Source organism: Ovis canadensis, chromosome X, assembly GCF_042477335.2.
Source record: "Ovis canadensis isolate MfBH-ARS-UI-01 breed Bighorn chromosome X, ARS-UI_OviCan_v2, whole genome shotgun sequence".
NCBI lineage: Eukaryota > Metazoa > Chordata > Mammalia > Artiodactyla > Bovidae > Ovis > Ovis canadensis.
Window position 1 is genome coordinate 67,735,357 of NC_091727.1, and position 25,194 is coordinate 67,760,550.

At 41.8% G+C, this 25,194-nt stretch overlaps 1 pseudogene; it reads right to left on the reverse strand.

Moving 5' to 3' along the window:
• Positions 1–800: 800 nt before the first annotated feature.
• LOC138930740 (neurabin-2-like) lies at positions 801–25,194 on the reverse strand (annotated as a pseudogene).

The window sequence follows — 25,194 nt, forward strand, 5'->3', positions numbered from 1 at the left end:
GAAGGTGTGCTAGTGACAATTCTCTTAGCTTTTGTCAAAGAATGTCTATTTTCTTTTTTGTTGTTGTTGTTTCCCTCTTGAGCCTGCTTTTATGGGGACAAACTAACAGAGGGCACGGGCTGTAGAAAACTAGGAACAATACATAAATATATATTATACACAGAGAAGCATTTCTGTAAAGTCGGGCCCTGCCCCCTCCATATGCTGAGGCTGAGGAGTTAGGCACTGAGTCGGTCAGCTCTTTCAGTGGGTACACGCACATCTGAGGGAAGGAAGAAGGTGCTGAGAAATGCTGATCAATGGCATGATCTATTTACAGGGGATGAGGAAAAGCCAAAATGGAACAAGGGTTGTTTTTTTTTTTTTTTTAAAAAAAAGAACAAAAACCCAGGCTGAGGCAGGGAAGTGAGGAAAAAGTAAAATGAGAGATGGATTCTGAAAGGGAAGGGGACCTGAGAGGGGTCTCACTTCCCTTGGTCGAAGCCCCTTTAACTTTGGGGTAAAAGTGGGGAAATGGAGTTGATATCACTTAGAATTCAGGCTTCCAGGAGCATAGCTCTGGTCTCCAAAAGATAAAAAATAGTAAAATTTTGCCCTTCAGTCAAAACTTTGGAATACTGTGTGTGTGAGTGGGGTGAGGCTGAATCTCTGGGATGTCAGTGCAAGGCTTCCAAGGTGCGGCCCTGGTAGGGCAGGAAATCTGTCTCTAGGCTGGTAGAGGGCAGGGTGAAGTATTGATGACAGGGGAGGGAGGACAATTGGAGTGGATTAATTATTGTCCAGTGAAGGGATGATTCCTGTTAAGTAGAATTGGAATTACTCAGTGTTTGCAAGTTTCCTTCCAGTTCCAAGATCTGAAAAATAAGGGAAAGAAGGAGTCAGGCTTAGGTATGGACATGGGCCCTGCCCCTCCAACCCTCCTGGAGGGGACATGACCTTGAGCTGCCAGTCAGCAGGATGACTTCTCTTTCTCCCTCCAGAATCCACAGGATGGGTGCTAGAGAGGGGCTGACTTGCAGGTGCCTCCTGCCCCTAGGGCACTCCTGGGCCTACTTCGTCCAGGAGCTTGTCCATCTCTTCCTTCCTTAGCAGCTCTGATTCCTCCAGAACCCAGTGCTATGCTGTCTTCTTTTTCAGGAAATTGGTCTCCTGCTGGTAGTCCTTGATGAGGCACTCAGCCTTGCTGTACTTGTGCTCTAGGGCCTGGTACTGGGCCTGGGCCTCCTGCAGGTGCTCACTCACAGCCTTGCATGGGCCCTGGGCTGTGACCCCATAGCTCTCCAACTTTTCCATGTGATCCTTTTTCTCCTTCACACTCTGTTCCTGCTGGGCCTTCTTCACCCACCAGTGCCCCTTCTGCTCCAGGCTCTGCAATTTTCTTTTCAGCTGCTGGATCTGTATCTCAGTCACAGCATGCTAGATCTGGAACTCCTTGAACTTGTGCACAGCTTCTCAGGCTCCACAGGGGACAAGGCATCCTGGTTCTCTGCCAGCTGAACACCTTAATGGCCATGTTGCCACCTGGGAACATGAGGCTCAGCTCCTCAACCTCATTAGTGGCACACTCTCCCATCTCCTTGTTATCCTTCCCCTCCCCATGCTGGGCATATCTCTGCTCCATCATTTCCTGCTGCCATTGCACCTGTTTCCAGGGTCTGCTAAGTTAGCTGGGCCACCTCACCTAGCCACTCCTGGCCAATCATAAACTGCATGCAGCCCTTGGTGTTCCAGAGCATGGAGGCTACAAAGCTCTGGGTCACTCCCACCAGATTCATTCCATCCATCTCCATCAAGAGATCGTTCACCTGGATCCTGCTGTCCTGATGGACCACATTGCCGTCAGTCACGGTCTTGATGTACATGCCCACCTTCTCCAGGCCCATGTCTGTCCATGCCCCATGCCAACAATGCTGAGACCCAGGCCCTTGGCGTCCTCCCATTCCACAGGATACAGCTCCAACCTCTCCACCTGCTTCTCCAGATGTACTCAGCAGAGGCCACCATGGGATCCACGTCCTTGTTGCAATGATGGTCATCCTCGTTGGAGTAGGTGTTGAACACTTGAATGGGCTCCATGCTAAAATGGGTCTTCTGGTTCAGGGCTGGGTCCTTTCTCTCTGAGAGTCCTGGGATCTCCATGCACCTTGATTTGGCTCATAGAGGGGCTTCACTTCCTCCTCATCTTCTTCATTGTCCTCCTCCAGGGTATTGCCCCCAGGAGTCCTCCCCAGTCCCACTGTAGCCACTCACATCCACCAAGTCCTCCTTCTTGGACTCGTACCTCTTTGGGGATCATGTCCTGGCTCAGCCATCACCTACCCCTCTCTCAGAAACCACCAGGGTCACCACCTCCTCCTCGGGGGTTGCCTGGGCCTTCTGCCCCTCTGGCAGGGGCTGGCAGTAGTTTCCAAGGCACAGCCATTCTCCAGGGCTGCATGGGCTGTAACCTCCTCCTGGATCATTTCCGCAGGTGCCACTTCAGCCTCCAACTCCCTGCTGTCCTCCACCTCCACAGGTTTAATGAAGCCCCTCCTGGGGCTTGAGAGGCATTAGGCAGGGGCCACTCGGTGCTGCAGGGGCTGCTGTCATCCAAGCACACACTCCTGGGCAGGGACATTCCCCAATGGGATGGGCAGTAGCAGAGGAGGCTGAAACACCAGGGATCACCTGCTGACCAGCTTCAAGTTGACCTGGGGAGCTCCCTTGGCCCCTACCCTGGGCAGCCTAGACCCACAATGGAGGCCAGTCCTTGAGTCAGGCTCAAGGTCTTTATTTGGTTTATGTTTATAATTTTGATATTCTCTATTTGGTGATTGGAGAAGGCGATGGCACCTCACTCCAGTACTCTTGCCTGGAAAATCCCATGGATGGAGGAGCCTGGTGGGCTGCAGTCAGACACAACTGAGCGACTTCCCTTTCACTTTTCACTTTCATGCATTGGAGAAGGACATGGCAACCCACTCCAGTGCTCTTGCCTGGAGAATCCCAGGGACAGGGGAACCTGGTGGGCTGCCATATATGGGGTCACACAGAGTCAGACACGACTGAAGTGACTTAGCAATTTGGTGACACATCATTCTCCTGGGTTTCTCTAGTTCTTTTTTATGGTTTCCTCTAGCTCTTTGAGCATATATAAAACAATTAACTTAAAAATCTTCATCTAGTAAGTCCAATGCATGTGCTTTCTCAGTGCTATTAATTTCCTCTTTTTTTTCTCCCTATGAATGTGACTTTTCTCCCTATGAATGCAGGCTTCCCTGGTGGCTCAGATGGTAAAGAAACTGCCTGCAATGCAGGAAGCCCAGGTCGATCTCTGGATCTGGAAGATCCCCTGGAGAAGGAAATGGCTGCCCACTCCAGTATTCTTGCCTGGAGAATTCCATGGACAGAAGACCCTGGCAGGCTACAGTCCATGGGGTTGCAAAGGGTCAGACACAACTGAGCATCTAAGACTTTCACTTTCATAAATGTGACCTACTTCATTGTTTCTTTCCATAACTTGTCCTTTTTGTTGTTGAATACTGAATTTTGAATATTATAATGTGGTGACTCTAGAAATGAAAGTATTTCTCTCCTCAGGATTTATTTCCTGCTTCCTGTATATGTTTTGTTGAATGTGTCCTCTGAAGTCTCTGTTCTATTAGCCTGTGGTCAGCTAGTGATTTAACAGAGATGTCCTTAAACTCTCAGAGTTGAAAGAAGGATAGTAAAAGGAGAAAAGGAAAAATCTACTCTGGTCTTTATAGATTAGTTCTGTGTCAAGACACTCCTTTAATTCTTCAGTTCAGTCACTCAGTTCAGTCACTTTTTGCAACCCCATGAATTGCAGCACGCCAGGCCTCCCTGTGCATCACCAACTCCCAGAGTTCACTCAAACTCATGTCCATTGAGTTGGTGATACCATCCAGCCATCTCATCCTCTGTCAACCCCTTCTCCTCCTGCCCCCAATCCCTCCCAGCATCAGGGTCTTTTCCAATGAGTCAACCCTTTGCATGAGGTGGCCAAAGTACTGGAGTTTCAGCTTTAGCATCAGTCCATCCAGTGAACACCCAGGACTGATCTCCTTTAGGATGGACTGGTTGGACCTCCTTGCAGTCCAAGGGACTCTCAAGAGTCTTCTCCAACACCACAGTTTAAAAGCATCAATTCTTCGATGCTCAGCTTTCTTCACAGTCCAACTTTCACATCCATACATGACCACTGGAAAAACTATAGCCTTTAATTCTTTTTACATTCCATTTACAACTCTGGTTTAGTCTTTACTCTCCCCTTGCTATGAGCCTAAAGATCAGTGGGAAGTAAACATTCAGGGCTTTCTCAGGTGTTTTCTGAGATATGACCAGCTATGGGCATGGGTTGTTATTGCTCAGTTGCTAAGTTGTGTCCGACTCTTTGCGACCCCATGGACTGCAGCATGCTAGGCTTCCCTGTCCTTCAATATCTCGTGAGTTTGCTCAAACTCATGTCCATTGAGTTGATGATGCCATTCAACCATCTGATCCTCTGTTGCCCCCTTCTCCTCCTGCCCTCAATCTTTCCCAGCATCAGGCTCTTTTCCAATGTGTGGGCTGTCTGCATCAGATGGCCAAAGTATTAGAGCTTCAGCTTCAGCATCAGTCCTTCTAATGAATATTGAGGGTTGATTTCCCTTATTGAGGACTGACTGGTTTGATCTCCTTGCAGTCCAAGGGACTCTCAAATCTTCTCCAACACCACAGTTTAAAGCATCAGTTCCTCTTCACTCAGCCTTCTTTATGGTCCAACTCTCACATCTGTACATGGCTACTGGAAAAACAATAGCTGTTACTAGTCAGACCTCTGTTAGCAGTGATGTCTCTGCTTTTTAATATGCTGTCTAGGTCTGTTATAGGTTTTCTTCCAAGGAGCAAGAATCTTTTAAATTTGTGGCTGCAGTCACCATCCACAGTGATTTTGGAGCCCAAGCAGATAAAGTCTGTCATTGTTTCTATTTCTCCCCCATTCTATTTGCCATGAAGTGATGGGATAAAGGGATGCTATGATCTTAGTTTTTTGAATGTTGAGTTTTAAGCCAGCTTTTTCATTCTCCTCTTTCACTTTCATCAAGAGGCTCTTTAGTTCTTCTTCGCTTTCTGCCGTAAGGCTGGTGTCATCTGAAGTTATCAATATTTCTCCCAGCAATCTTGATTCCAGCTTGAGCTTCATCCATCCAGCCTGGCATTTGCATGATATACTCTGCATATAAGTTGAATAAGCAGGGTGACAATATACAGCCTTGGCGTACTCCTTTCCCACGTTTGAACCAGTCTGTTGTTCCATGTCCGGTTCTAACTGTTGATTCTTGACCTGCATACAGGTTTGTCAGGGGGCAGGTAAGGTGGTCTGATATTCCCATCTCTTAAAAAATTTTCTACAGGTTGTTGTGATTCACACAAAGACTTTAGCCTTATCAATGAAGCAGATGTTTTTCTGGAATTCGCTTGCTTTTTCTATGATCCAATGGATGTTTGCAATTTGATCTCTAGTTCCTCTGCCTTTTTTCAATCTAGCTTGTGCATCTGGAAGTTCTCGGTTCACATACTGTTGAAGCCTGCTGCTGCTACTGCTAAGTCGCTTCAGTTGTGTCCAACTGTGTGCGACCCCACAGATGGCAGCCCACCAGGCTCCTCCATCCCTGAGATTCTTCAGGCAAGAACCCTGGAGTGGGTTGCCATTTCCTTCTCCAATGCATGAACGTGAAAATTGAAAGTGAAGTCGCTCAGTTGTGTCCAACTCTACGTGACCCCATGGACTGCAGCCTATCAGGCTCCTCCGTCCATGGGATTTTCCAGGCAAGAATACTGGAGTGGGGTGCCATTGCCTTCTCCAACTGTTGAAGCCTAGCTTGAAGGACTTTCAAAATTACCTTACCAGCATGTGAAATGAGCACAATTGCACAGCAGTTTGAACATTCTTTGGCATTACCTTTCTTTGGGATTGGAATGAAAACTGACCTTTTCCAGTCCTGTGGCCACTACTGAGTTTTCCAAATTTGCTGGCATATTAAGGGCAGCACTTTCACAGCATCATCTTTTAGGATTTGAAATAGCTCAACTATAATTCTGTGGGGGGCGCTCCGCAGAAAGAGAGAGGGAGTGGAACTTCCCTCAGCAAAGCCAAGGGGTCCCGAACAGAGATGAACCTGCTGTCCGCCAACCCAGCCCCTCGGAGCGAGAGACAATCAGATGCGACAGGGGTTCCGCCTGAGCAGTTCTGCTTTATTGCCACCAACTCTTGGTTTATATAGGCAAGCAAGGGGGTTCTGTGAGGGACCGCCCATAGTTGCACCAATCACGTTAAAGGTTAAATTATAATATGCCATAGTTACACCAATCACGTTAAAGGTCAAATTATAATATGCCATAGTTACACCAATCACTTTAAAGGTCAAATTATAATATGCATATAAGGTCAAGTCGTCATGAGCTTAACAGGAGTCTATGGTAATCACGCACTGTCCACGTGTACGGAAGCTAAGAGAGCCAATCAAAAACTTTAACATAGACCACGCCCTTATCTCTTCCGCTGGACGCCATCTTGGCTTCCAACCGCAAAAGCTAGCCCCCTTTTTTTTAAGGTTTCCCACGTAGGGCCCCACAGAATTCCATCACCTCCAATAGCTTTGTTTGTAGTGATGCTTCCTAAGACCCACTTCACTTTACGCTTTCACACTCCAGGATGTCTGGCTTTAGGTGAGGTGATCACACCATCATGGTTATCCAGGTATTAAGACTTTTTTTTTTTTCCTTTTTACAGTTCTTCTGCGTATTCAGAAATGGTAATGATGTAACAGAAGCAGAAGGGCATGGCATGGCTTTTCACCTCTTTTTTTTTTAAGTGGATGCTTTTGAAGGCCCTATTTCCCAAAGTTGTTCCCTCCCTCAGCTTTTCCTCCCAGACTTTTAGCATGCATATTTTCTGATGAAATTGTACTCTTTTGCCACAGATAACAACAATTTGTTCATTTACCTTTCAGTATTTTCCAGGAATGACCTCTATTTAGCTACTTTTCCAAACTGAGATTGTTCTGAGTTAAGAAAAATAAAGGCAATGCCTGCTCTGTTCCTTCCAGAACCAGATACCCACAAAAGGAACACAGGCTGTCATCAAGACAATCACTGCACCTGGGAGGAGTTTGGAGCAAGGCTAAGTTAAAACTAAAAAGTTCTCCTACCATGTTAAAATGGACTTTTTCCCGATTCATCATTCACTTGGTTGCTGCAATCCTTTGACTACTTTCCAGAGTTCTGACGAAATTGATTCAGACAACTTTGCTTAGTTTTCTTTTGGTGTTTCCAAGAAGTAATAGGTGCTTGAAGCCTCCTACTTTTCCATTTTCACTAACATCTGAAAATCTTTTTTCTTTAATTATTTAGTTTATTTTAATTGGAGGATAATTACTTTGCAATATTGTGGTGATTTTTGCCATACATCAACATGAATCAGCCACTGGTACACATGTGTCCCCCCATCCTGAGCCTGCCTCCCCCCTCCCTTCCCACCCCATCCCTCTGGGTTGTTCCAGAGCACTGGCTTTGGGTGCCCTGCCTCATGCATAGAACTTGCACTGGTCATCTATTTTACATATGGTAATATACATGTTTCAGTGCTATTCTCTCAAATCATATCACCTTTGCCTCTCCCACATAGTCCAAAAGTCTGTTCTTTACATCTGTGTCTCTTTTGCTGCCTTGCATATAGGATAGTCATTACCGTCTTTCTAAATTCCATATATATATGCATTAGTATATTGTATTGGTGTTTCTCTTTCTTATTTCACTCTGTATAGGCTCCAGTTTCATCCACCTCATTAGAAAGGACTCAAATGTGTTCTTTTTTATAGCTGAGTAATATTCCATCATGTATATGTACCACTACTTCCTTATCCATTTGTCTGCTGATGGACATCTAGGTTGCTTCCATGTCCTAGCTCTTGTAAACAGTGCTGCAAAAAACATTGAGGTTACATGTGTCTCTTTCAATTCTGGTTTCCTCAGTAACACCTGAAATTCTTAATAATATTTGAACTATGACTCTCCCACTTTCCTTTTGTACTGGGCCCTGCAGGTTAGGTTTGCCCCTAAAAACGTCTAACCATTTTAACAATTTTTCTGCCTCTTATACTTGTCACTATAGAGCATTCTTATAAGTAAGTCCATGCAGGCATCTTTCCCTGGTACTAGATTAGTACTCAACTGAGAATCATCACAACTATGACAATGAATGCCCTCAGTAATAGTGTGGATAATATCAACAATATTTATTCTTATGTCCAAGACAAATTTTGGGAATTTTTAACGTATCTTCTGAAACTAAAGGGTAACCCTCAACTGAATTTGCTTACTCCAACTAGGATCCTGAATATCCCCTCAAGGAATGAGGATTTTTAATTTAACACTATGATATGACTTTATAGATCAGCTTTCATAGGCCTCTGTCTTCAGCAACTTCCCAGTGAATTCTTTTATGTAATTGATAATCCTAGACACTTCAAATAAAAGAAAGTCTTACCCTCCTGATTGTTCATCTAACTCCATACCACACTTTCTTCCCTCCTTCTCCCCAAAATATTCAAAGGCTCAAATTTTTCTTTGAGTGTCTCCAGCCTTTTCATTATCTTAGTCACACCAGTGACTACCACCACCATCACCAGCAACAAATTATTGCATGAGATAGATTGATTTCTACTCCACTTTGTATCAATCAAGATACTTTCAGCTGAAAATAGGAGAAAACCAACTCAAAGGCCCTACATGATGAGGAAATTTAGTATCTCATATACCAAAGTCTTCAGAGATAAGATGGTTTCCGCACTGGTCAACTGAGTGATTCATGACATTATGAAAGACCCAAATTCTTTCCGTATTTCTGCTATGTTATTGTTACTCAGTTGATTTGTCTTCTAAAACTGACTTTCATCATGACCCCATAATAACTGCGACCAACATACGCATAGCATGTAGATGGCAATATCCCAAAATAGAAAAAGGTTTTTCTCCTCAATCTTGGTAAGCCCAGAGAAATTGTACCCAGAAAACACTTTCTTAAACCAATCACTGACCAAGGAAATGAAGTTACCATGATTAGTTTAGGCTAAGCAAAATTTATTCCAGTTTCTTAAGGAATACACACTGTTCTCCATAGGGGCTGTACTAGTTTGCATTCCCACCATCAGTGTAAGAGGGTTCCCTTTTCTTCACACCCTCTTCAGCATTTATTGTTTGTAGACTTTTTAATAGCAGGCATTCTGACAGGCATGAGATGGTACCTCATTGTGGTTTTGATTTGCATTTCTCTGATAATGAGTGATGTTGAGCATCTTTTTCTGTGTTTGTTTGCCATCTGTATGTCTTCTTTGGAGAAATGTCTGTTTAGTTCTTTGGCCCATTTTTTATTGAATCATTTATTTTTCTGGAATTCAGCTGCAGGAGCTGCTTGTATATTTTTGAGATTAATTCTTTGTCAGTTGCTTCATTTGTTATTATTTTCTCCCATTCTGAAGGCTATCTTTTCACCTTGTTTATAGTTTCTTTCGTTGTGCAAAAGCTTTTAATTTTAATTAGGTCCCATCTGTTTATTTTTGCTTTTATTTCCATTACTCTGGGAGGTGGGTCATAGAGGATCCTGCTGTGATTTATGTCGGAGTGTTTTGCCTGTGTTTTCCTCTAGGAGTTTTATAGTTTCTGCTCTTACATTTAGATCTTTAATCCATTTTGAGTTTGTTTTGGTGTATGGTGTTAGAAAGTGTTCTACTTTTATTCTTTTACAAGTGGTTGACCAGTTTCCCCAGCACCCACTTGTTAAAGAGATTCTCTTTTCTCCATTGTATATTCTTGCCTCTTTTGTCAAAGATAAGGTGTCCAAGGGTACGTGGATTTATCTCCAGGCTTTCTATTTTTACAATGAACAAAATCCTCTGGTGAGCATTTCCTTTTGTAGAGCATGAGCAAGAAATAAACTTTTGTTATACTAAGATACCGGAGAAGGCAACGGCAACCCACTCCAGTACTCTTGCCTGGAAAATCCCATGGATGGAAGAGCCTGGTAGGCTGCAGTCCATGGGGTCACTAAGAGTCAGGCACGACTGAGCGACTTCACTTTCACTTTTCACTTTCATGCATCGGAGAAGGACATGGCAACCCACTCCAGTGTTCTTGCCTGGAGAATCCAGGGACAGGGGAGCCTGGTGGGCTGCCGTCTATGGGGTCGCACAGAGTCAGACATGACTGAAGCGACTTAGCAGCAGCAAGAGCAGCAGCATACTAAGATACTTAAATTTGGGGTTTAACAACTTGTTACAATAGAACAATTAAACCTGTCCTGAGTAGTAACAGGTATAGTAACAGGGTGTATATTGTCACCCTGCCTATTTAACTTATATGCAGAGTACATCATGAGAAACCCTGGGCTGGATGAAGCACAAGCTGGAATCAAGTTTGCCAGGAGAAATATCAGTAACCTCAGATATGCAGATGACACCACCCTTATGGCAGAAAGTGAAGAAGAACTAAAGAGCCTCTTGATAAAAGTGAAAGAGGAGAATGAAAAAGTTGGCTTAAAGCTCAGCATTCATAAAACTAAGATCATGGCATCTGGTCCCATCACTTCATGGCAAATAGATGGGGAAACAGTGGAAACAGTGTCAGATTTTACTTTTTTGAGCTCCAAAATCACTGCAGATGGTGATTGTAGCCATGAAATTAAAAGATGCTTACTCCTTGGAAGGAAAGTTATGACCAACTTAGACAGCATATTAAAAAGCAGAGACATTACTTCATAAACAATGGTCCATCTAGTCAAAGCTATGGTTTTTCCAGTAGTCATGTATGGATGTGAGAGTTGGACTATAAAGAAAGTGGAGCACTGAAGAATTGATGCTTTTGAACTGTGGTGTTGGAGAAGACTCTTGAGAGTCCCTTGGACTTCAAGGAGATCCAACCAGTCCATCCTAAAGGAGATCAGTCCTGGGTGTTCATTGGAAGGACTGATGCTAAAGCTGAAACTCTAGTACTTTGGCCACCTGATGTGAAGAGTTGACTCATTAGAAAAGACCTTGATGCTGGGAGGTATTGGGGGCAGGAGGAGAAGGGGTTGACAGAGGATGAGATGGCTGGATGGCATCACTGACTCAATGGACATGAATTTGAGTGAACTCTGGGAGTTGGTGATGGACGGGAGGCCTGGCATGCTGTGATTCTTGGGGTCGCAAAGAGTCAGACACAACTGTGCAACTGAACTGAACTGAAGTGATTCTTGAATGTTCCTGAAAAGATAAGGACCATATCATACTATTTGTACTGTTCTAAATTCTATTCATGGATGGAGTAAACTTTACCTCTAGCTCATAGCTTACCTTTAAAAAGAAAAAAAACAACTATTGTTTTGAATTATGGAAATGTGATAAAACATTTACAGGAGACTTTGAAAATACAGAACAGAGTTACATATAGTTTCACTGTGTGTGTGTGTGAGGGGGTGGTGTGTGTTAGTCACTCAGTTGTGTCTGACTCTTTGCAACCACATGGACTGTAGTCCATCGGGCTCCTCTGTCCATGGAATTCTACAGGGAAGCATGCTGAAGTGGATTGCCATTCCCTTTTCCAGGGAATCTTCCCAACTCAGGGATTGAACCCGGATCTTCCACATTGCAGGCAGATTCTTTACCATCTGAGCCACCTGGGAAGACATAGGTCCACTATATATTACAATTATTTTTTTTAAGTAGATAAATTAAGATTTTTAGTTGGAGTTTCAATATCAAACTTTCAAAAAATAATAGAATGAATATACAGAGAAGTAGAGGGCTATAGTAGACCCCAAAAGCTCTGTGAACTAATTCAACATAAGTAAGACATAGAATTTTCACACAACAGTAGGATACAAATTCTATTCAAGTTCCCATAGAGTATAAACTAGGAGACACTGGAACATAGGGGCATAAATTAAGGTGCAAAAGTTTCGTGGTCTAAAGGTGTTGAAATTATAGAGTCTGTTCTCTTATCACTGTGGAATTATGTTAGAAATCAATATCAAAATATATTTGAAAATAACCCACATATTTTCAAGTACAATGTGACATTTACCAAGAGAGATCTTTGACTTAGCTGTCAAAAACCTCAGTAAAGTTAGACTGAAAAAAGCACAGAGGGTGATTACAGAGAAGAAAACATTTAAATGAGAAGTTAATATCAAAAATGAGAAATTAATGTTAAGGATATTTTAAACAAAATCCTATGTATTTGGAAATTAAATGCCCACTTTTAAATGATGGGTGTATCTAAGAAGCTGTAACAAGGAAAATTTAAAAATACTTGTAATAGAATGAAAATGAAAAGAGAATTAACCAGAATATGTTGCATGTAGCTGAAGCTGCCCAATACAATTAAATATACTGTGGAGTTTTAAATAAGGTATAAAAACAAATACTGGACACTAGTATAAAATTTTGTACAATTTGAACAAAATTTGTAGTTAGTAATACTGTGCTGCTGTGCTTGTGCTGTGCTTAGTTTCTCAGTCGTGTCTGATTCTTTGTGACCCCAGGGACTGCAGCCCGCCAGGCTCCTCTGTCCATGGGGATTCTTAAAGCAAGAATACTGGAGTGGGTTGCTATGCCGTCCTCCAAGGGGTCTTCCCAACCCAGGGATTGAACCCAGGTCTCCTATATTGCAGGTGGATTCTTTACTGACTGAGCCACCAGGGAAGCCCATGAATTTATCACTTGTTAATTTCTTATTTTTTTTTTTTTAAACAGCATAGTATTTCTTTATATTCCCAAAACTGGATTAGAAGTTTCCTTTCTCTCTTCTCCTTCTGGGACCCCTATAATATGAATGCTGGTGCATTTAATATTGTCCCAGAGGTCTCAGGCTGTCTTGGTGCATACAAGATTTTGCTTGTGCCCTCCAAGAGTAGTCTCTTCCCCATGCTATGGAAGTCCTATAATCAAATCCCACTGGCCTACAAAGTCAGATTCCCTGGGGATTCCCGGTTCATTTGCCAATTGCCCAGGCTGAGAAGCCTGATGTGAGGCACAGAACCTTCACAACAGTGGGAGAACTTCTTTGGTATTACTGTTGTCCAGTTCACAAGTGGCCCACCGAGGTATGGGATTTGATTTTATCGTGTTTGGGCCCCTCCTATCATCTCACTGTGGCTTCCTCTTTGTCTTTGGATGTGGGGTATCTTTTTTTGGTGGGTTCCAGTGTCCTCCTGTCAATGGTTATTCAACAGTTAGTTACAATTTTGGTGCTCTTGCAGGAGATGAGTGCATGTCCTTCTACTCTGCCATATTGAGCCATAGAAAAAGCTCATAGTTTGCCTTTTAAAATTACTTTACTTATTGTTGATTTTGAGTCATGTGTATGTGTGATGATAGTATTCTGATTATGTTTTAAAAGGGGAGACTTTAAAAATAAATAAATAAAAGGGGAATATTTGCTTTTTGTACATATGGATACATTCCCAAATATTTACAGATGAAATAATAAAATTTCTTGAATTTGCCTCAAAATAACCCAAAGGTTGGAATAGGGCAGAGGGAATGAGAAGGATGAATAGAGATATGGAAGAACTAAGATTGGCTGTGACTTGAAAATTGTTAAACTAGGTGATGGGATTCATCTGATGCTCTCTCTGTGTTTCCATAAATTTAGTGAGTAATCACTAACATGTTCTAAACTCAGTTCTTTGTAAACCTTTCCCCACTCTTCTCCAAGAGTCTCCTATGCTACATTACTTCAGTTGTGTCTGACTCTTTGCGACCCCATGGACTGTAGCCCAGTAGGCTCCTCTGTCCATGGAATTCTCCAGGAAAGAATGCCGGAGTGGGTTACCATGCCCTCCTCCAGGGGATCTTTCCAACCCAGGGATTGAACCCATGTCTACTGCATCTCCTGCATTGCAGACAGATTCTTTACCACTGAGCCACCAGGGAAGCCCAAGAGCCTTCTGACTGGGCATATTAGAAACTGCCTCATGCTGAGCAGGGTATGTGCTAGTCAGTTCATGGAGAATATAGAATACAACTAAATATACGGAGGTGCAATTGTCAACAATGAGCCAAAATACTAATGAGTTGAAAGTGTTCCCAGTGAATGTGGCACATCCTGTTCAGCCTGTAGAAACGGAGTTGTCCAATAGAGAAATGTTCACACCTGGTCTCCCCTAAATAACCCCTTCTACTCCTTAACCTTGTTATCTGCCCTTATGCCACAAACTCCCAATTCTAGTATGTTTTGGAAGGGAACACATGCCATTCATAGAATGATTGAAAAATGTTAGATAGTATCTGAGGATTTCAGTTAAAGATGGTAGACTAAATATCCTAGAAAACTCACAAAAATTACATTAATGGGTTATTATGAAGGCATAAATCTACTAGAACTTAGAGGAAGAAGGAAACAGTGAAGCTGACTTTGCACATATGAAAAAGCTGAATCACAAGCATGGAGAAAACTGAAATCCCATTCACCCTGAGAAACCCCTGAAAAGGTCAGGAATTTGGTAACACTGAGTACTTCTAAAAGTGGGAATAAATATAGTGATAACAATGAAGGGTTGGTTGTCTAAATTTTATCTGAAATCAGTTAGATTCCTGGACCCCATGCCACAGAGCACAGCCAGTCAACTACCTTTCTTTTCCCTGGCCTAAAGATCAGTGATTTATTCCCTGGAGAGACTAATACAATTTTTGGACCAGGGAACCCAGACACAGTTGAAGTGAGGAGTACTATATTTAAAATAATATAATTAATTTATATGAAAGTTTACATAATAATAACAGCCACTTCATCCTACTCTCTGAGACTACTTCCATTTAGACTTACTACAGGGTAAAGTTTGGAAGACTTGCAAGGAATCTGAATACCTCAACAGAAAAGACTAAAAGATGCAGAGTTACCCAAAGAAACATGCAGACTTACCCAAAGAAATGGAGCAATCAGAACACTCTACAGTGTAAACTAGTCTTCAAGTCCCATCTACATGCACAGAGCTTTTAGCTTTCTAGTACTCAAATCTTAAATACAAATAGACAACCAAGAATCATCATTCACTTAAGAAAATAAAAATATGAATGATATGAAAGACAGAGACCAAAATAAAAAAGCAGAGGAAGTAATTTGGAGGAAACAAGAGTCCATTCATGGAAATGGAAAGTTAAACCCAAGCATTCCATTTCTCTAACATTTCCTTAGCATATTTATTTCATAGTTCAGTCTTTCTCCTCTGGAATCCACTTGATCATGTTAGCAAAATCCTGAGCTGCCTCCAGATCTGGTGTGTGCTAGTGTTAAGGGAAGCACACTGACTGAAACTGCCCACTCTGGCCAGGCACCATAGTAACCATTTGCATGAGTTGTTTTACGACAGGAGGTCCTGGTAAGGAACACGGAACTAATAAGCCTCCACCAACCGGAAGAGTTCAGGAAAGGTCAAAAGGAGACACCACATGTCCGACCACCTCCCAGAATCCTCTCTGGCATCCATCTTGGCTGAACAAGGTGTGCACCACCAAGAAGGACTCTGAGTCAGAATGATTAGCTAAAGACAACCCGGAAACTAACCCCATCACCATAAAACCTGCAACTTCGAGCTATGTGGCAGAGCTGTTCTCCTGGGTTCCCTTACCCTACTGCTCTCCACCCGGGTGCTCTTTCCCAATAAAATCTCTTGCTTTGTCAGCACATGTGTCTCCTTGGACAATTCATTTCCGAGTGTTAGACAAGAGCCCAGTTTTGGGCCCTAGAAGGGGTCTCCCTTCCTGCAACAAATGGTGACTCTGGCGGGGACTCTTCTTTGCTGCAACTGACATCCTGACCACTCGGGGTACTCAGGGACCAGCTTCCCCACTGATGGACCAGACCCAGCAGCCACAACTGGGACCCTTTTGTTCCTGGTCTCCTCCTGTCATGGACAACTGGCCAGAGTGCCCCAACCGGTAAGGAACAAGAGACTTTATTGACCTCTCTTCCCTTCCCTCTCTCTTTCCTCTCCTTAACCTTTTCTATCCTTCCCCTTTTTTCTAGTCCCCCGGTCCTGGACACAGGAATCTGGTCAAAGGGCCTCAGCCTGAGCTGAAGATTGGAGACTGATCACCTCCTCTTGGCAGAGAACTTGAATTCTGGTTCTGTGCTGTTCTGGTTTCTGGTAGGGCCGAATTCCAGTCCTCCCTTCTCTGGAGGCCCAGGGTAAAATCCCATAATGTCTAGGTATTTGCAGGTGGCAGGAGACATGTGTAAGTCCACCCTTTTTGCCCCCCTCTCCTGCCTCCTCCCCCTTCTTCTTTCAACCTGGCTTCCTTTCCTCCCTTTGAAATCTTTGAAGACTTGGGATATTTTCATTGACTCTGTTAGTACTTGGATCTGAAGTTCTGTGTCTCTATGGGAGGTTTTCTGAGAGACTGCATTCTTGTATTTAAGGGAGTGTCTGATGAGGACTGCCAAGTCTATGTGTGTGTTTTAACTCTGTGTTCTGTGTTGTGACTTTTGACGGCCATTTTGCTTTGTCTGGCCACCATTTGGTTTATACCTGCCACCATTTTTTTAGAAGTTGATTTTCTTTCCCTGTACCTTGAGACCAGGGCTCTGGCTCTGTTCTCAGAAACACTTATCTAGACCATCTCTAACTACTAAAACTGAGGAAAAATTGGAAAAAGCCTTTAAAATTTTTATTTATTCCAACTGTTTTTTATACCCTAGTAAATTTTATATTTTAATATCTAATTTATGACTAAGCTTAGAAAATGAAGCTAGATCTTGCCTTGTGTCTGTCTAAGTATGTTTTGGTATGTCTTTGTCTCTGGGTAATATTTTTGAGGTTAATTTGTAAATGAGCTCTATTTAATTGGCTTAAAGAAAAGTAAGCACTTACAAATAAAATAATTCTAAATTAAACAATAAATTCCAGGTTCATGTGAACTGGGAAATATTCAGTATTAAATACCTGATATTAATGTTTGTTTGTTGACTTATCTAATACAGACATGTCTTAGAGTAATCAACATTAAGTAGAATCTTTTCATCGTACCTAGGTTTAATATATAAGTCAAATATTATCATATCTGTTACAAATTTGTCAACAAGGAAATTACCTTGAGTGAAGAAACTTCTAAAAAAATTTAAATGAGATATGAGCTTTTAGATAAACTCTATTAAAAGTAATTATGCTTTAGGATGGAGAAGGCAATAGCAACCCACTCCAGTACTCTTGCCTGGAAAATCCCATGGATGGAGAGCCTGGTAGGCTGCAGTCCATGGGGTCGTGAAGAGTCGGACACTACTGAGCGACTTCACTTTCACGTTCATGCATTGGAGAAGGAAATGGCAACCCACTCCAGTGTTCTTGCCTGGAGAATCCCAGGGCCGGGGGAGCCTGGTGGGCTGCCTTCTATGGGGTCACACAGAGTCGGATACGACTGAAGCAGCTTAGCAGCAGCAGCAGCAGCAGCAGCAGCAGCATGCTTTAGGAATATCTGTCTAAAATAGACTCTCAAGATTGGGATAACTTGAATTTCTAAGGGTTGTGCTAAATGAAGTGTTGAAAGTCTATTGAATAGTTAGGTCATTTCCAAATAAGATTTTGAAACATTTACTACTAATCACTAATTACCTTTTACAGAGAAACTAAAGAGATTTGGGACTATAAATGAATAATGTTTGGTGCCATCCTAAAATATTCTAAGAAAGCAAGGGTTTTAGAAATTATCACTGATATTTATGCTCACCAATCGATAAAATGCTGATATAAAAGTTGTTCTTGGTTGCTAAAGGAAAGTAGGAAGTGTGTTTTCAGTTAAAAAAAAAAGGTATGAAAAAATACTAAAAAGAGTTATGCATGATCAGGATTTTCTAAAATTGGATTACAATTAGTTAGATAAATGGATTTTGTTAGGAATGACACAGCCATAGGAAAATTGGTTAGAGCCAACTAGGTCCAAAATGGCGGAGTTGACTTTCACTAGACCTTGAGCTGTATTTACACCCATTGTGACATATCAACAAGCTAAATGATATACCCATCAACATTGACTAAATCTGACCAAATGTTCTAAATCCTTTTAATTAATTTTTTTGACAAAACTTCCTAAATCGAATTCTTTTGAAGTTCATTTGACCTCTAGCTAACTTTGGGGGTGCTTCAGAGTGCCCCTGAAACATCCCAAAGAGAGATATTAAACTAATTGTGTTTATTTGGTTGGTTAAATTACATGAAAAATATAATAAAATAATAAATCCTCTCATGTTATAATGTATGGTAAAGGTACTAATATAGACATCCTAGAAATTATATGGAGTTCTTAGCATTCTGATGCGTCCTGGTATTCTAATGGAAAACCTGATGACTTCACAAAAGTTAACAAAAGGACTGAATGAACCAGCGATTATCCCTATAACTTTTATGGTTTCTATCTGAAAACTTATGGGTTTGAATGTTGTGTTTTCTGGGAGTAGGGAAAATCTTCCTCTCTAATTATGACAGTAATTTGGTAAAATTGGACTTCCCTGGTGGCTCAGAGGTTAAAGCGTCTGCCTCCAATGCAGGAAACCCGGTTCTATCCCTGGGTAGGGAAGATCCCCTGGAGAATGAAATGGCAACCTACTCCAGTATTCTTGCCTGGAGAATCCCATGGACAGAGGAGCTTGGTAGGCTACAGTCCACGGGGTCACAAAGAGTCGGACACGACTGAGTGACTTCACTTCACTTCACTTCATAAACAAAACAATTATGTTTTCTCTCTATCTGACTCCTCCAGGAATTGGAACCTCTTAGGTTTCCAGTAAGTTTATTAAATGAGTTAGGAAGATTATCTCACTAACAGGTACAAAAATCTCAAGGAATTTTTGAGACCTTAAAAAGGGGAGAATTCACCTAGATTTGTTAGGTGAAACCTGTGATAAGCCTTTGGTGTGAGTTTCCCAGGCCTGTTTTATTTTAAAAATTCAGTCTGAGACTCTATAAATGAGTCAGCGAATCAAAAAGTTTATGATCAGTTCTGATTATATAAATCATCAAGCCAAAATTAGTGAAAGCAGGCCTATTTTGCAAACAAGCTAGTCTTAATTTGGTTGTATTTGATAAAAATGAGGATAATTTTAGGGAGAAAAAGATGTTTCAATAAGTGTTAAATCCCAGTTTGTTAATGGAGGTCTGCATCTAGTAAGACTCATTTCTTGAATAGCTCTTTGCTATTTGATATTAATATAAAATTTAATTGAATTCTTAAAGAACACCCTAAGTTTCTTTCTGAAGCTTATCTCAGTAATCTTTCTTTGAATGAAGATCAGATGCCTCATGACCTGAAACTAGGACTGGAAAAAGACATAATTTAAGGTACTGTCTCCAACCTGGATGGAAGGACCTTTTTATCAGGAGAAACTACACTACACCAGGATGAGAAGATGACGACATCAGAGGTAGACAGCTTGCCCAAGATCCTGAACCTGATTCGTATGACCATTTATAATGTTTTTTTGACTTCTTAGACCTTTGCATATAAATCACATGCTTTTCTATCATAGGCCTGATTGTATGCTAACTTTAGAAATCAATCCAATCGTTGAATTTGTGACAATTACCTGTGTCTAGTTCTGGGTTACCTTGGTAAAGTTCTCTACTACAAGGTTCTAACTGGTTGGCCCTGAGAAAATGTACTTAAAAAAAAAAATTATAGTCATATTCAGGTCACTATTGATATTACTAGATGGGATTCCATCACCGGGCCAATTAATAATGCCTGCTCTGACTCTGGCCATAAATTTGAGTTTTCTTCTATTACTCAAGCTCAATCAGAGCAACGAGCAAAGTTTCAGCAAAGGAAAAAAATCTCCCAAAATTATGGGATAGATTTATATAGATAACACCAGGCTATGGTAATTTAAGTTTAAAGTCTCCTCTATGTTGGAAACAATTAAATCATACTAAGGATAATCAGTCTAGTAACACTAGAAAACTGGGCTATGTGCCTTATAGACAGTGCCAATATATAATCTCCCTGGAAGATAAACATTCGTACAGAGTAGACTAAGTCAGATGACCAGGGATATACTGGGCTACATCCAATGGAAGTTCTTAAGTCTTACTTATGACTTTACTAATACTGCTGGCTATGTTATTCGTATTTCACCTGTTCTATAATATTGCTGTTTCTTACATTGCCAAATGTGTGACTGAGGCCTCTGATAAAATAATATGTATTCCCATATGAGATTGATGATGGTAATAGTGTAATTCTATATATGGGAGGAAGCAACAAGAGGGAATGTTTTCCTGGACCAAAAGGCTAGTAAGACAGGTGGTCCAGATAATTTTGGTTACTGTTTTATGGCCTAGTCCAGTAACAGCACATTGAGTGGCTTGTCAACAAAATCTTTGCCAAACCTGAGAATGGACATTCTCAGCACCATGGGATAAAATGGTCATGAAATGCCTCCCTCAAAATCATGGTTAAGTTTATGAGCAAAAAGGGGCTCTACCAACTGAAAACTGATACTTGCCATCTACATCTACAAAGATTAAATCATGGCCACTGCAACTGCTGGCCTTCAACTCTCCTGAAAGGAATTCAGGGTGAAAATCAGGAATGAGGCACTCTGTACTCTGATAAAAACTGGCAGAACAGGCCTTCAGATAGTTAGATCTTTTCAGGAAAAGATTTTATGAGTCCCAATTCTTGCATCTTCTCATACCTAGAGAAATACTGACATCATTAATGGTGACATCTGCTTTGGCTATTAAGGAAAATTTTACAGTTAATTTACAGAAAATTTTACAGTCAAAATAGAGTAGCTATGATTAAGACATCCTGAGAAATAACTAGATGATACTATGGGTGTAATTTCAGACTAGACCTTGTATTGCTAAACACTTGAGTTTTCTGAGTCGTATCAGGCTTGGATGCCACCATTCTCAAAACAATGTCTGTTAGAAGCTACTAACTGCAACCTTACTTTTTATAAAACTAGGCAACTGGCTACCTGGCTACAAGTCTCCCCAAAGTGCCAGGTCCAGACTGGGTTTCAGGCCTATTCTTCTAAAAAAATGAGATTTATTTTGTCTATTAAAATTCCAGTTATCACTCCTCCAGCTACTTCTAACTGGGTCTGTTACACCAACATGGCAGACCAAGGGATTGAGATTTTAATCATACAAGACTCAGATCTAGGACTTGGAACTCAGGAATACTTCCAATTCAGTGTCTATTCTCTAAGCTGAGGCAGTCCTATGCCACATTTTGACAGGAAGTTATCACAGTCATAGTTGCCCAGTTCCCTAAATTAAAACTGAGCAGGACTCTGTGGGGCTCTGGAGTACAAATCTGCTCTGTGTTCTCCATTTCTTGTCTGTAGGATATAGGCCTCATTCAGCCTTCTTGACCTTCCCTGAGTTCCAAAAGGTGGATTCAAATAATTGCTAATCGGGGAAGGGAGGGGATACAGAAACAGGAGAAACAATCAAATGGTGGTACAGCCTTGAGACAGGGTCCTGGTTCCTACTCAAAAAAAAAAAAAAAGGCATAACAGTGTCTTTGAGTTCTTCTACAGAACTGGGGCCCCCACCCAGGTGGAGGATGGTAACTTCAGACTGAACACAAGATTCCTGGAGCACAGCTCTGTTGTCTCACCACCAACCAATCAAAAAAAGTCACAAACCCTGCAGCCCTCACCCCAAATGTTGCCTTCTGTTTCTGGGGAACAGTGATGACCATCCTGTTAGGTTTCCTGTTTGGCCCCTGTCTATTTCATCTCTGAGAGGATCCAACAGTTTCAAACTAAATTGCCGTTATTACAAGGGTGAATGCTGGTTTCAGGCAAAACAAAACAAAAAACCTTGACTTAGATCAGGTAGAGAGAGACTTCTGCTCTTCTAGGCAGGCCTACGACCATGCACAGCAGGAAGAAGTTACAGAAGAAAGAGACCTCCATCCCAATTCCCAAGAGGTATCTTGAGTATAAAGTCTCTCAGGGGGGAGTTGTTAGGGGAAGCACACTGGCTGAAATCATCCACCCTGGCCAGGCACCATAGTAACCATTTGCATGAGTTGTTTTACGACAGGAGGTCCTGATAAGGAACATGGAATTAATAAGCTACCACCAACCAGAAGAGTTCAGGAAAGGTCAAAAGGAGACACCACATGTCCGACCACCTCCCATAATCCTTCTCTCTGGCATATATCTTGGCTGAACAAGGCGTGCACCAACAGGGAGGACTCTGAGTCAGAATGATTGGCTAAAGAAAACCCGGAAACTAACCCCATTACCATAAAACCTGGGACTGGAAGCCATGTGGCAGAGCTGTTCTCCTGGGTTCCCTTACCCTATTGCTCTCCACCCGGGTGCCTTTCCCAATAAAATCTCTTGCTTTGTCAGCACATGAGTCTCTTCGGACAATTGATTTCTGAGTGTTAGACAAGAGCCCAGTTTTGGGCCCTGAAAAGGGTCCCCCTTCCTCCAACACTAGGGTCTTCTTACCTCTACTAAAATGCTTCTGTGTGTGCCTTAACTCTCTCAGTTCAGTTCAGTTGCTCAGTCATGTCCGACTCTTTGTGACCCCATAAACCACAGTATGCCAGACCTCCCTGCCCAACACCAACACCTGGAGCCCACCCAAACCCATGTCCATTGAGTCAGTGATGCCATCCAACCATCTCATCCTCTGTCATCCCCTTCTCCTCCTGCCCTCAATCTTTCCCAGCATCAGGGTCTTTCCAAATGACTCAGCTCTTCACATCAGGTGGCCAAAGTATTGGAGTTTCAGCTTCAACATCAGTCCTTCCAATGAACACCCAGGACTGATCTCTTTTAGAATGGACTGGTTGGATCTCCTTGCAGTCCAAAGGACTCTCAAGAGTCTTCTCCAACACCACAATTCAAAAGCATCAATTCTTCGGTGCTCAGCTTTCTTTATAGTCCAACTCTCACATCCATACATGACCGTGGAAAAACCATAGTCTTGACTAGACAGACCTTTGTTGACAAAGTAATGTCTCTGCTTTTTAATATGCTATCTAGATTGGTCATAACTTTTCTTCCAAGGAGCAAGTGTCTTTTTGCCGCGGCCAGCACAAGCAAGAGTCGCACCTGCACAGGGAGAGAACGGAGCGTCCCCGCTAAGAAAAATAAGAGAGAGACAAAAGATGGGGTTGAGAGGATCAGCCCAAAATGGCTGATACCTTGCTTTATTGTGCTGCAGTATATATAGGGTAAAGTACATGACTTATGACATTCACAAGGTTGTTTTTAATCTCAAGATACAATCACTAGACCCTTACCATTGTATACAGAACACAATCAGATAATCTATCTTCTATGAAGTATACATAATAAGATAATCTATCTTCTAGGACAGGTTGCAGGAACTGGACATCTTGAAGCCTTAAGGGCTATAAAAATTCTTGAGGGTGGCGGGACAGGGAGCTTAGGAACATGTCCTAGGGCTCGGCATACCTGCCGAGGAGCTCCCAAGACTTAACCCTTCACGGGTCGTCCCCCGCAACTCCCCTCTCTTTATTTTTTTAAAAGCTCCATAAGATGCCGGTGCTGCAACATGTTTTTATGTATTAAAACTCTCATATGTAGAAATTCCTTAACAATACTGTGAATAAGACAAGGAGCTAAACAAATTATGATAAGCACAACAGTCAGAACCGCGCCCACAGCAATTATGCTTCGCCACAGTGAATGAAGGCTAGGGAAGTTAGAAAATAAATTTTGTAAAAAATTGTTGACAGTATCAGCTATATTCAGTGTAGCTTTTGGAGAATTTTCAATATCAAGAATTTCATTATGCAATTGCAAAAGATCTAGAGAGACATTAGTATTAAACCAAATTCCTTGTAGATGTTTTTTCACCTTATCCCACGGAAAGTCAGATGCATTATAAGCCTTTTTTGTAACACAAATCCATTTATAATTAACATGACATTGAATTTTCATGCGAAAACTAATGCTCTGAACTTGTTCTCCTAAAACTCTAACCACATCATATAAAGCTGATAATCTATCTTCCATTTTTTTATCTATATCTTCTTGTGTTCCCATTACTTTAGTAACATTATATGACAAGGAATCTACAGTATGAGCAGCTTGAATGGATTGTGCTAAAGATACAGAAGCGGTAACAGCAGTTGCTCTAAGGGTGATTAAAGATACTATACCCAGAACAATCAGGCTCACACTTTTTTTAGTACGGCTAAGAGCCTTGTTAATGCGCTGTAACAATTCTAAAGCAGTCTCATCATACCAATCTTCAGTTATTTCAACAGGTAACATTACAAAAGCAGGTTGTTTTACAATTATAACTTGTTCTCCTTTTCCAACACCCCTAATGCAATTAGTAAGTATGCAATTAGAACAATTTAAATGATAAATATTCATTGACAATGTTATTTCTGCATGGCCTTGTAACAACATGAATGGGTAAGGAACACAAGCTCGGGGATATAAAAACCCCGTAACTCCTACATTACCATATTTACTCCCACTAACATTGGGTTGTAAATATAGACTATTGCCATGACCAAAAGCAGCCAAAAGTTTCCACAGTTCTGTTTGGTATATATGAGCAGTGTTTACAGAGAGAATGGGTGGATGCTGTCCTCGATATTCGGGGAAATCAGGTGTTCCTCCAGGTGCCCAGTCCCATAAAAGGGTGGTATTGGCATTGTTGATGTTATACACCGATGCAATTCGTGCTCGACATAAAGTCCAAGGAGTGTCTATTCCTATGCCGATGCTTAAATGTTTGTCACAAAACGGAATGTCGAGAGGTCCGGTTCCGTCACGGTACGATCTTTTTCCGGTTTTTTCATCAATGCCTGAAATAGTCACTTGAGGGTAGGATATATCAGCTGACACCTGTATACAGTGAGGATGCTGTAATTGATAAGAAAAGCACATAGGATATTGCGTAGTAAGACCATAAAAGGAGATATTGGCTTGCTGAGGAGAAATGTGAATGTCTGATTTTCCTCCTAAAAGACTTGTATCATTGACATATACAGGTACTGTTTCTTTATCCCATCCTAAGGATTGAATCATAGGCGGATCAGGAATGTATGCCCAAAAAGCCGCAGCCGCCCCGTTTTGTATCCGCTGTAACAATAATAATAACATGATCAGTATTTTTGCAGGCGTCACTGGAGGTTGTACATGAGCCTCATTCCAAGCATATTGCAT